General features: G+C 40.4%; 1 protein-coding gene across 8 annotated transcripts in view; it reads right to left on the reverse strand.

Moving 5' to 3' along the window:
• Window positions 1-14053, reverse strand: part of EPS8 (EGFR pathway substrate 8, signaling adaptor) — a 134037-nt gene that overhangs the window by 72294 nt on the left and 47690 nt on the right. Inside the window, exon 1 of one of the 8 annotated variants that reach the window (XM_013172935.3) lies at window positions 13057-13079. The exons of the other annotated variants lie outside the window; for them this stretch is intronic. The gene's annotated coding sequence lies outside the window, so the exon portion shown is untranslated. Of the gene's footprint in view, window positions 1-13056; window positions 13080-14053 lie in introns of those variants that run through there. 8 annotated transcript variants of the gene reach the window in all.

The following is a 14053-nucleotide window of genomic DNA, read 5'->3' on the forward strand; positions in this document are numbered from 1 at the left end:
GTGAAGGCCCTCTCCCAGGCAGCAGGAGCTGCTGCTCAAGCCCTCGCTGGGGCAGCCGGGGCCACCCCGTGAGCCCCCCTACCCACTGGACATGCTGTGCGCTGGTGTCAGAAAGCCTGCCGACAGCCCACGGACCACACCGACCCCTGGATGATGCTGGCTGTGGACAGCCCCACCTGCGTGGCTCTCCTCCACCACGTAGATCCTCTCCCAGCACAGCAGATGACTTGTGTTGGGGCTAAGGCTGGGGAGATGTGGGTAGGCTACAGAGGTGTGCGAGCAGCGAGCATGGGCTCCTGCACCTGCGCAGGTGCATGCAGGGCAGGAACAGGAAAAGCACACTCCCCTTGAGACAAGCACGCCCAAAGGTTTCAAAAACAATACACCTGGGAGCCGGGGCAGCAACATTAGCTGGCACCTGTGGGTTGTTAGCAACAAAACAACCCAGAGACCTGGCAGGGATGTTGGCACCTGGTTCTAGCAAAGCAGACCACAGCTGGAGGGTGCACCCGGCAGTGCAGAACGACCTGCTTCCCACCATCCCCCAGCAACAAGGGAACCTGAAACTGGTGGCCATGCTCCATGGCTTGGAATAGATGTCATCCCAGGTGCCTCTGGATTTGTATCTTTATTGCACCACCCATTAGAGCCCTAAAGGTATCTCCTACTCAATGCAGGAACAGACTATTTCTTCCCACTGTTATGGTCGGCAAAAAAAAAAAAAAAGAAGAGGGAAAAAAAAAGAGCGAAAAGAGGATAAACAGAAGAACACTGAGAAACGCAACTGCATCACACAAATTAAGGCACAGATTGGGGCAATATTTGGACTCTTCATGGCATGGCTTGTGTGGACAGCCTGCACCACTGGAGCCAGCACCCTCACAAGCTCCCAGGGTCATGGCTTGGATCACTAGCAAAGAGGATCTAGAAGTCGTCGAAGTGGCTCATGAGTTAGAAGAAGGTCACAATTTGGGGGCATCTAACTTAGTAATACAGGCATTAATAATAGAAATGAAAAGATAAAATCTTCAGCATCTGTCTTCAGAAAATAAAGGTATTTTCAGACCAGATATTAAGTAGTTAAAAATGATATCACAAAGTACAAAACATGCATTAGCCCCTATGTTGATTTGACTTTCAATTTTGTATTTGTACCATTTTAGATTTGTATTTATTGTTCAAGTTCCAAAAGCAAGCTATTCTTGTTCTACTTCAAGGAAAAAAATACCATGTTATGTACTAGTAGCTAATGTACATTGACCACAAATAATCATTTGTAGAATTAACATTTTAGGAGGATACATATCATAATAGACAAGCAATGGTGTGCTTATGTCCATGATGATAGTAGCAAAACAAATGCTTGGCTACATGAAGAATCAGAGATCTGTGATTCACCAGCACGAGTCAACTGCAAAATGAATAAATCACTACGACAATACATTACTGTAGAAAGTTTTATTCTGGTGAATAAGTGGGATTGCCATGTTGCTACTGAACTCTTTTTAAATGGGTGTAGAGGAATATAAATGAGTTAGTGAGCTATAAGGGATGATAAAAAGCTACAAATTAGTCCTTTTTTTTAACCTTGATTTTTTCCCCGCACACAGTACTTATATATCCTTAGCAGTAAACATTGTACAGCTTGATCTCTTTTCAGGAGAGTTAAGAACAAGAATGTTAAAAATAATTCCAAATATACTCACAGACCTTTACTTCTAGGATCTATCAGTTACATAGTGGCTTATCAATAGCATTTGACTATCAGCCCACAAGTGTCTTACGTTGCAAAAGAGGCACAGATCTTTAACTTCTGTCTTTTAGCCTTTAAGTCACCTGTTGTTTCCTCCTGACTCTGCACTACATCCACCAGTTCTTTGACTTGAAGCATCTGCTCCATAACTGTATTATGTTTTCTGGCCTTGCATAAATCACAGAATAATTAGCATTGGGAGTGACCTCTGGAGGTCATCCAGTCCAACCTGCTATTCAAAACAAGGCCATCTTTGAAGTTAAACTAAGATATGATCTATGAGTTGTACAATACAATCAAAATGACTCCTCAAGCCACAAGACATTCTGCAAGTGATCAACAATTAGTTCCTGACTGCTGATAAAATAAGCTATCCCATCTTGGTCCCACACTTACATCCTATTACTGATAGGATGAATAGGATCAAGAGCAGAAGTAAAGATCTTGCAAGAGCACAGCTGCCAACCTGTGAATCACATGCAGTTCACGAGCATTTTAGGAAACCTGTTAGGAATAATGGGCAGAGAAGAAGGTGGCAGAGCAAGGACAGAAAGCTGCAGGAGCGGAGGAGGGAGGTGGACAGTGTAGTGGGGGAAGGATTGGGGCCAGAAGTCAAAGCAGCATTTCTCTGGTGGATATCAGCATAGCTCAGTTGGCTGACACATGGAGAGGTTCCTGTAAAGCCATTTAGTACGGCTTGCATGGTCCCTGGTGACCCAGAGAACCCAGTTCAGGAAGACATCTGTATTTACAAAAGCCTTGCTGCAGCTGTTTATACAACTCCCCTTAACCAAGGCCTCACTATGGGGCTGAGGGGAGGAGAACAATTGAGTTACCACAAATGCTGTCCTCTGGCGTAGAGCAGGGAATGAGCATTTACTATCTATCACAGATGATTTTTCAGGCTGTAATTTTCATTATGGATTCAAAATCATTTTAGATTAGTGCAACTCATGTATACATGTATATATTTATACACATATAATTCATATATATATTTATATATACACATACACATTTTTAAATAAGCATTGCAGCCCCTCAATATGCCCTGATACATTTGGTTTTGTCTACACATTGAGGCTACAATAAGAAGCTCTGTCAAGTGGAACAGGCTGTACATTTTTTAATGGTTTGACTATCCTACAACAGAGTTTGTCATAGTTCCCTATCCTGTCACTCAGGATAGCATTGAAAGCAAACTGCATTAGAAGGTGTGTCCAACAGATAGGAACAAGCCTTGCTGTTCACATTGTGACCATACTGGCAAATTGAATAACTGCTGTTCCACCAGCAACAGCAACAACGTTCTGAGCAAATCACAGGTACTATAGCAAATCACATTGCTTAAAATCCCTAGTGACCACAGCAGCTCAAAGAAAACTGAAAACATTCTTCCTTTGACCCTTCCACTCCACAGCACAGCTGAACGACCTTGGTGGTGGGTCATTTCACTGAGGAATTTAAAACACTGTTTCACTATTTGATTTTAATAAATTTACATTTTGGAAACAAAACCAACCTTATTATACATGTTTAAGTCTTGCAATTTACAAGAAGACACAGGAGTTTCAAGAACCCTCCCTGCAAGTCAAGGTAGCAATAACATAACCATCTTAAAACTATCAAACTCAAAACCAAATAAAGAAAATGCAAAACAAAGCAATACACAAAGGGTAAGAGGAAGAGGGTGGGGAGAGTTCAAATCTCACATATGCTTCACTTTGCAAACTACCATAAATCCTTTCATTCTCTTGCAAGTCACATTTAATGTTTGGTTTGTTTGTATTTTTGCCCTTTCCCAGCCTCCTAGAGTCTCCCCTTTCTTCTGTGAGTAATCAAAAACTCAATAATTGAGAAGTTGGTTCTAACAGCTTCTTCATACCCAAGAGTGGTGATTTCCAAACTTCTGGATAGTCAGGTCTCAGCTTGTTTGACAGACAAGCCTTTGTATTGATTGTTCTATACTTAAATAATCTCAAATTCATTTTAAGCAAATAAATTACTGTATGCCACATCCTCTCCAAACTCAGGGTATGTCTCAAAGCCATGGTAAGAAGCTAGGCCAAGAGCCACAGATCATACACTAAGTAGCATCAATAAGAAGCTGCCTGCTAGCCCAGCCGTTGGCATGGCTGCAGCAGCATCCCAGGAAGCTCTGCTGAGGCTAAGCAGCATCGGCTCGGCTCGGCTCACCAGCTACTTTTGAACCTGCTTCACCTCCCTCTGCCCCCACACCTGTCCCCTTGTTAAAACATTATATATTCAGTAATTGGTTGCAATTATTCTCTTCACCAATTAATGCTGAATCTCAAAGCTTCTTGCAGCACCCAGACAAGGCACCACTTTAATAATTCCCTGTAGCTCCTCTTTTCCTTATAACCCATTGCTTATTTACAACATGGTTTTATCTTCTCACGCACTTACTAAAACTATTAATATTCTTGCAATTCTGGCCACAGACAAAATAATAAAAATAAAGTCACTACATTTTGCATATCCAAAAGATAAATAGAAATAAAATGAAGCATTTGAAAACCCTGTGCTGGTCATGTGCTACACTGTACCTTGATTCACTTCTATACATGGTGACAAGTATTTTATCACAGGCATTTTATCAACAGCTCCAGGGCAGCATAAAAATGACTTCATCAAATAGCAAGTTTCTTTGAACCTATTTGTTAGATATTGAAATAATGGGGGAAAAAAAATGAAGGAAATAACTTCATAAAATAGAAGCACGTTTGAAGTACTTTTTCTGAATGCTGTTTCTCTGCAAATTGGTTTACACTTCACTTCTTCTGCAAAAATAGTATCCCCAAAATAAATAAATAAAATGCTTTGAGAGTAAAGGCAGCAGTTCTGGTCTGATAAATAACAACATAAAAAAGGCATCTCTGCACTCAGCAGATCTGGCTCTGGTGTGTAGTCAAGAGTGATTGCTGCTGACTAGTGAGATAAATAAGGTCTACTACTTCCATGCCTGTTTGCAATAGGATATTAATGCTATTGTAGCAAAACAAACTGAACACTGCTGTGTCATATATAAAGCAAAGTTCTTCATTAATTTTCAATTACATATCCAGATGGTCCCTACTGCACCACTCACTAACGGGTAACGTGATAAAGCAACGATGTCAGAGCACGCTTTGGTCTGCACAAACTTTATGATGTGAAAATGCTCAGGAAGGAAGATCAGCCTATGAGATTGGCAAATGTTTAATCTACAGCCAAACAGAAACTCCAGCCTCATAAAGCTACTTTTAAACAATCACCATCCAATTCAAGCACTGCAGCTTTTCCTCATAAAACGCTGCAGATACAAGCAATCTTAAATGGGAAAAACTACAGCAACAAAACAACAAGCACATGAGCTAGTACAAAAACATTTAACAAGTGTTTTTTCTTGATGAAGTTTAACATCGTATGTGTAGGTTACTCGTATAGTATGCAAAATACAACACACATCTTATGCATAAATACCAGCTCATCACCTCACTCAAGACTATACACTAGAAAATCTATTTTACCTTGCGATCCTATCAGAATGAGAATAAATAATATTTTACAAGACTGGTTAGTAAGTGATTGAAAAGAAACGGGCCACACAAGTTCTCAGCAATTGGCAAGCTACCACTTTTTAAGAAACTATTATGAATATTAGGAGAGGAAACATGCTTGAAAGAGAGGTTTTAAAATATTTTGGAGTTTATTTTGACAATACTTAGTATAAATAGCTAGTGGCCGTGTCTGCTTTTTGGAACCTAGATACTGGAGAGATAAGGGAGCCTCTAAAAGAAGGAACAGATAGCAAAACAGGAAGCCTGGCTTCCACAGCCTCCCAGGACACATAGGCAAAATACATCACCGTTATTTTCTTACCATTATCTGACCTAAAGTTCCTGAAAGCCAACTATTTCTCTTTAATTAAACATAGCATGTACCATATGTACATTTAGATGTGCATGTATCTTAGTATCTCAGTAAAAAGTCAGTGCTGCTATCTAGTGCCACTCTGCTATTTCCTCAGAAAGTTCACCCAAAAGTAATGACATGAAGCCTGAAATGTCTTATAAAGAAGTCAAGGAGTATTGTACTCTCTAATCTAAGAAGCCTCACTGAAATAGGAGTAAAATCTTCAGTAAACACCGTTGTTCATCTTACTGAACAGAGTTTGAGTTAGCAGGCAGTATATCTTAATATATATATATATGTATATGTTACTAAGAACCCTCCATTTGTGCTCATAGTACATCAGATCCATTTCACTTCATGCCACGAAAGAGCGAATCAAAAACAGGGCAGAGAACAGAAACAGAATCACTCAAAGTTTCACATTATTGTTGGTATCAGAGCTTTCCATTCCTTCAGTATTTCAAATTTAAGAGGATGGTTGACATCACATCAGCAAAATATTTACATTGAGAGTGTCTTAAAATGTTGCCAAAGCAGATTAGACCTTGCTGTCCTTTCTGCTGAATCCTCTGGACAGCTTTTGGCATACAACAAAATAAGCTAAATTAACTTCTCTCAAATTTGTGGCTTTTTATGTCTCAAGCTGCTAAGCCTTTTAGCTACACGAAGCTCCTACAAGAATGAGATGCTGTCCAGGTTTACCTGGCATGGAAGGCTGTGTCTTAATGGGACAAGCACCAGCACAGCCATCATGAGCCCAAGGCAGCTCTGCAGCCTCCACGCCTCAAGGCTCAGAGGAGCTGTCTCTAGTCCAGGATCGAATCCTGCCAGCACCGCAAGCCAAGGTAGCTCTGGTCAGATCTCCGCTCCAGGGGTGAGGAGCAGATGCTTCTCCCACAGGCTTAACTTCCTGCACTTACATATTACTGTTACTAACTCTTCTTCTTCACCCTGATAATAAAGGCAGCTGTTTGAGCTGCTCTGAGATGCGCAACATGAGCGCTTGTCCCAGGAAAAGTATTAAAGTATTAACGGCAGGTGATAGGACTGCAAGTTTGCAATACGTCTTGATTCTACTGCAGGCCTGGGATGTGTCATCTTGGTATAGGAGAAAGTCTGTTTTTGAACACCTCTCTGTTAATGCGTAGGAATATCACCTATGCATCATCCACTCACATACATGTAACTCTGAATATATGCACTTCAGAAAGTCATAGTAACTCAAATATTATCATATGAATATCATGAAAAATATTAAAAATAAATGGTTATTTCAGTGAGAAATTACCGTGAAAGCAAGATATATCACTATTCCAAAGCACAAGAGAACTACTATCTATCTCTCTCAGGACAGGTAAGGGGTTATCCCCACCTGCCATATTCAGTTTCTGAAACTTTTTGCAACTTGTTCCTTTCAAAACTCCTAAATCATGAAGTATAGCTTCACCCCAGGAGGTAGGCAGTTTCTCTCTGTGCTTTACTTTCTCTCACATGAGACTTCGCAAAGCATGTGTTCTCAGTCAGGAAGCAAGTGTCAGACTGGTTGTGGGAATATGTTCTTGCATATCCCTGACAGCCTAGTGACAGCACGTGGTTCCCTTTTGTTTCATAAGGAATCACTGTTTTTTTGCCAGTTCTTATGACTCATATGGAAGACAGAGAAGTAAACCTCCAGAGTGTATCAGCGGATGCTCCCTTAAATTCACAATTAGTTTCCTTGTTTGGGTTTGATGAGCATAACATAAGTGAGGACATTTTTCTACCTGCTAAACCAACCTTATGTATAATTAGCTTTTGTGTTTGTGCGTTGCCTGAGTCCTGATTACATATCCACACGGTACAATGAAGAAGTACATTGAAGATGTCTCACAAACTGTTCTATTTCCACGGCAGTGCATTGAGATATTTGGTCCTGTCCTAAAAGGCACAATGCCTGGCCACCACTATACCAACACAGCTGTGTTGTTGCTTGTTGTGCTGGCTAGGTATCCTAGTCTGTATCTCATAAATTTACCACAAAGTTGACCTAACACCTTAACAAGCATTAAGGACATCATCATTTCTGCTTCCATAACTCAACTCTACCTACTGGCCTTTATCCTCTGTGCCACCCCACCACCTCTATTTTCTTTGGCAAAGGAGAGGATGAACAAGGAAAGAAAATAGATGAAAATAAGGTGATGAAGGAATGTGTTACATATGTAGCAAGAATCCCTTCAATTCCACCTCCCTGAATTTAAAAGTTGTTCTGCCACCTGCATTTTGTATTTCCAATCAACAGTCATTGATCCAATCAACTGCTTTCTGAAATGATTGTGACTAAAGCTTTACAGGGTTTTGTGTTTGTTTAAACAGAACTTTAGAACATCCTTGCCCTTCACTACTCAACCCACCTATTCAAAAAGAATTCGGGTACTTTCCTACCCTTTCCTAGGAAGTAGAGAAAAAGGAAGTTGCTGAAAAACATGCTTTTTTTGGCCTGAAGTTCCACTAATCCATCCTCATCCAGGAATCACTGCCATCAGCAGTCCCTCAAATGCCTCCTCCAGAGCAGGCACAGCATCCCCACAAGGGAGCAGAGAGGATGCATGCCCGGACTGCACAGCTTGCATGCAAACTGAGCAAGAGCCGCTGCTAATGGGCTCAAAAGCTTAAGAGTCTTCAGTCCCCCTGGAAAAACATGCCCTTGGTTGATTCAAGGTTTCACGTAAGCATTTTCAATATTGAAACAGGAAAACTGTTCATCAAATGCTTTTGAAATTTAACTCATTCTGGCCAAATGAGAGGTTTGCAGGAGTGTCTGCTGCGCATATAAGGGCACCCCTGCCCCTGCAGACAGACTGAAAGAGCACTGGTTCTGCATGGGCAGGTTCTTGGTTCAACATATCCACTGGTCCGTTATCATTCTGTATTTCTGTTTAAAAAGTTAAAAAATTGTGTGTCCTAATTCATAATCAGTATGATAGTGCTGGATTTTTCAAGCATTTGCTAGTACAAACAGAATTAAAATGCATTTAAGCTCAGCTGCAAACACTGATTTTAGTATACACTAAATTCGTGTAGCAAAATAAATAACTATTTTTTCTAGGCTAATTCTGGTGTTTGGACAGGTGTCTGGGATTTATATGACGTGATGGTTACTGAAGTATTCACATCTGGGCATTAAAGCTGTCACCAACTTGTAATATTTTTCCCTCTCTCCTTATTTGGATAAAACCAGAACCAAAATATCCACTCTCATGTCTCAGATTTATCTCTGTGACTGAGCACAGAAGTGAATAACCTGACTGATTTTTTTCTTCTAACTCAAAACACATAAGTGATTAACAGCACACTGTACTTCGATACAGTGCTGAAAGGAGGTCTCTCCTTGTGAAGTGAAGACAGACCTTCCATTTCTTTTTACAAGGAAAAAAAAAAAGAGAGAGAGAGAGAGAGAGAGAGAGAGAAATGGAAGAAAAAAGGAAGTTCTCCAAGAAGAAAGAATTCTTTTACTTGTGTTTCTCCATGCCTCTTTCATCACAACTTAAATTTGCATACCCTGTTTTTTCCTGAGAAGAGAACTGGTGACTGGAAAATCAGTACTGATAAATGGAAGGGGGAAAGAAAAAAAGGCATTTAAAACAGAAAAACCATTGAGATTGAAACCTTATTCATCAGGATTTCTACTCAATCCTACTCCTAGAAAGGCTGCTACAAGCCAGACCTCATCAGTTCCCTCCTCATTTTGTTTTTAGCTCCACACTTTCAATTACAAAGTTTTCACTAGCCTGGCTCTTAAATATGAGTAAAATTGGCAGACTGAAGGACAGCAAAGATAAGGCTGAGGAACACTGAAGGCAAGCATCCTGCTTGGCACTGCTGGAAGTACTGGCTCAAGGGGAAGAGGCAAAGCACCAGACAGTGTGCAAATGCCGAGGGGAACACCAGGTCACTGTTGCCCATGGTGGTAATCAAAGAGTTAAAGGACAGCTAATTACCTAAGGATAACAATTCCCATGCTTGCAATTCAAGGATTGCAAAAATACCGTATTTTTTCTTGTATACAGTTTCACATCCCACAGTTTTCCTCCTCTGTTCCAATAAAAATCAGCTCTGCTAAGTCAGAACATGACCACAGCCTGTCAAAAGGGACTTGTCTCCCAGCTCGATTAGTTAACCAGTGTAATTGCCAAACATCTCCCTTACCATTAGTTTTCTGTTTTTATATCAAATTGCAGCTTAAAACACCAGTCAGTTCTACGCATTTTTGGTATTTTATATGTTGAGAGTTATTAACTACATGGACTTAGATGCATGCAAGCCACCTAAAAAACTCAGGCAGGCAGAAGTTGCTGATGGCAGAGGTGAAACTGCTGACACCTTTGACAGAGAATAATTTTTAAAAACCTAAACAGGAGCAGATGGATGGCAGCACCTGCTTAAATACACTTAAATACACTGTAACCACTCAGTTTTAGGTGGCTGTTAAACCAATGAATTTCTGCAAAATCCAAGAAGGATACTGTAAAATAACCTGTATATTTATTTTGTATTGTAAAGTTATAATGTTGTGTCTCCCCCCCCCCCCCCTTTTTTTTATTTTTAACTCAGAAAGCATAGTACATGGGGATTACTTACTTTGGAATTTAAGTAAACAAATTCTTAATACAGCCCTTTTATCAAAACAAGTAGTAGTAACAGAAGCTAGATAACTGCAAAGACATTAAGATGCTAAAACGTTTATTCTGGTGAATCCTGGTACTTTGTGGGTTTTGGTTCTAAGAGTGCTTTTGTAATCCTTATAAACAGAACTGCTTTGAAACAAAAGTGCCCATAATGAAGAAATAAAATACAGACTGGCATCCCTACTGTACACCCACTTCAAAGCATCTCTAGGAGCAGACTGTTCTCTTCCAGACTTATAGCTGCTATTACACAAAGCCTTTCCTTCTCAGTGTTTTGCAATTAAAAAATAAAAGATTAATTATTAAATCTAGCTTTTGCTGCTTCATCCTTTTAATCATTCATTGAAAGTAACTCAAGCTTCATGAGTTTGAAGCAAATATTCTTCAATGCCACACACCAATATAAATCTCAGAACAGGCATCACAGTAACAAGAAGAAAAAAAATCAGGATTCAGAAAAACTAGAAAAAAAAGTTGTATTTTTTCACATGTTCAGGTGCACAGTTACAATAAAATGTCCACACCTTAGTTTTCAAAGTAAAAAACAAGCTTTATTAGTGCACAAAATTACACACTGTAAAATTAACCAAAGCTAGCTTTCTAAAGCAAAATAATTAAAAACATTGCTGGAAAAAGTAACTTTGTTTCAGTTGAATCTGCTGAACTCTAAATAGTATTCCTCCTTTGCACTAAAGGAAATTATATGATATTTTAAAAACATAGAGGATTTGATGTTTCCTTTTTCAGGAAAGGAGAAGGAGAATGCTGGGTGAAGGGGACATATAGGAAATTGAGGGACAGAATAAATCCGAAGGCAGGACAGCAATCAGTGGTGTATCTGAAGTAGTCATCACCTCTCATGAGGTTGTGGTCAACTACACAAAAATAGTGCTCTGAATTCAAGGTACTCAGAGACAGGGGAACTGGAAATCGTTTAACATAGCTTGGTATGTTAGCTCCGCACATTGCTCCATAGATTCAGGGGATTTTAAAAATACATACAAAAAAAATAAAAATCCTCTCAAACACATCAACTATGGTTGTTTGCAAATTAATACATTTATTGATGTGAAAATATTCATAGTCATTTAAGCTATTCAACACAAATATTATAAAATAAAATATTGAAGCATCAAAATTAAACATACCAAATTGTGTAAAACAGAACCAGAAGTACTAATATCAGTGGAAAGTGACCAAGCATAGTACTTTCCCAGAAATTTTTTCAATTCAAACTTATAAAATGTCCTTTAAATGGCTACGTAAAATCTCCGGAAGACATCATTCTAAAGCAATATTTATTATTTTTTTAAATGTCATATGAACTATTGAAAAAACAACATATCATGAAAAGCAGACAGTGAAACAAATAGGGATTTTTCTCTTCGGTCATTTGAACCAGGATTTGAGTATACATAGTTCATGCACAAAGCCACTTCTACTGCATCACAACATTCATTACTGGGACTGGCTGAACACTGGAGGCAAAAATGTTGCAGCTGCTTCAGCAAGCACTTGGACTGCAGACCAAGCAGTATGCATTTAGTACCATTAGTATTCACAAAGTTATTTCTTAGCAATTTAGTCAAACAGAACATGTGGTCAAACCACTCCTTAATTAGATGACTAATTTCGATGGTCAAACAATAATATCCAGCAGAACACTTACATCTGAAGACCAGAAAGACTGCTCTCACAAATGAGCTGAGTAGCCAAAATGATCAAAATGTACTTGGAAAAAATAAAAAATAATAAATCTAGCATAATTATTTTTAAAGGGCTAATGTCATAACAGTAGAAGAGTAACATAGCTCAGCTGGCTCCATTAATTTCTTGCAGGTTGATTCCAGATGGCGAAGGGTTTCTATCCTGCTCACCACCTCTGCATCCTAGCAAAAACTGAGCACATACCTGGGAGCATCTCTCTGTCCGTCTGCCACCCGTGCACCCCTGCCTTCTGAGGGACCAGCCTGGCTCCTGGACCAGGCTGCTGCTGTTTTCACCAACAGCAGGACCTGAGCTGGCGACAGCACAGGTGTGGCCCCACGCTCACATCCATGAGTCACTGCTGTATGATGGCTGCCACCGAGCATCACGGCAGCCTCAGAACCCAAACCTCTTCCTACAGTTAACGAGAAGGAGCTGCCCAGTCACCAAGTGTAACCACATGCTTCTCCTAAGTTGAGCACAATTTTCTCTGATCCTGTAGCAATGTTCTTGCTGTCTTCTTTGGCAATTCAGTTGCATGAGAAGAAATCAATGGTTGGCAGTTTTATCAAATTAACTCCAGTGTTTCCTCCACTGCAAACAGTGAGGGTACAGTACACAAAATAGCACTCAAAGTCCAGTTCAAAAGGAAAACTTTAAAAAAACAAAACAAACAAACAAAAAACACTATAATATTCAGCTTTCTCAGGGTGAAAATGGCCTGGCCAAACATGACATGACTACAGCTAGGTGGACGCAGCCATAATCCTGTCTCTCCAGTGCACAAAATGAGAGTACAAAGTGTTTCTATAAATACTGGAAAGAGTTTCTATTATTGGAGTACCGCAAAATACAGACTGAACAAGGTGTCATAAGTTAGCTTGGACTTAGACCTTTTGTATTGCTCAAGAATGCATTGATAAGTACTTCAACCACTTCCAGTTAGAGAAAGAAAAAAGAAAAAAGCTTACTGGAGAAACAAAAATGATAACAGTACCTTAAGAGCAAACATACCTGGATCCACTGAAATCTATTTCCTGCTCTGGGACAAGGAGTCCCTTCCATGTCACTATGGGATGGGCAGCTGTTTTCTTCCTACTTTTAAGTCCCTGATCTTCCTAAATGAGGTAGCTGGGAGCCGGCACCGGGAGAGCTGCCAGCCTGGAACAGTCAGCTGAGCCCTGACTCACCGCCAGCCCCTGCCCTGCTGCCAGAAGCATCCGGTCCTCAGCACCAGATTTAGGAAGCCCAGATAGGTACAAAGCTCTTTGCCTTGTGGGCATTGCAAGGTTTCAGATGACAGCATGAGAGAAATAAGTGTTTTGTTTGTTTGTTTCACTCAGCTCAAATTAAAAATGCAGATAGCAGGTGACAAAGGGTGTTGGCTGAGTACTGCCCTAGGGATGGGTGAAAAGCAGCAGGGGAAAGTCAACAGGACCTGTAATTAAACCACAAAGAAATTCTTGGTCTCAACGTCATCTTAGTCACTGTCATGGACACAGCAAAATGAAAATGAGCACACAGCTCACTAAGCTACTGTCCAGATTGGTCACAACTACTTATCAAGATCCACTGGAAAGGAAGGGAAGAGAGAAAAATACCTGGAGGTCTTGTCTTGAGAGACCAGACCCTGTATCAAGCACAGGACACCTATGCCTCTCACACTCTACCTGCACTCCTTGTTCTGGGGAGAAGAAAGGTGTTTTAGGTACCTTTTCCCACTTCCTTTCTCCTGTCCAGGAGACATGAAGCTGGCCACGACCTTGTGGTGTATCTCCCAATTCCTTACAGAGGATTTGTGTGCTGCAGCGAGCACAGTAACACCCACATAAAAGAATGAATGAGGGAAAGCAGCTGTGCACAGAGTCCCTGTATGGACAGGGCCCGGATACGGTCGCACACTCATCCAAACCCACGCTATGATCCTTCCCAAAGGGCCCATCTTCTTACCTCCCCCTTCCCCAGTTCCAGGAAGCCCATGGCCTACGGCCCCATACACCCTCTTAAAAAG

Source organism: Anser cygnoides, chromosome 1 (genome assembly GCF_040182565.1).
Source record: "Anser cygnoides isolate HZ-2024a breed goose chromosome 1, Taihu_goose_T2T_genome, whole genome shotgun sequence".
Taxonomy (NCBI): Eukaryota; Metazoa; Chordata; class Aves; order Anseriformes; family Anatidae; genus Anser; species Anser cygnoides.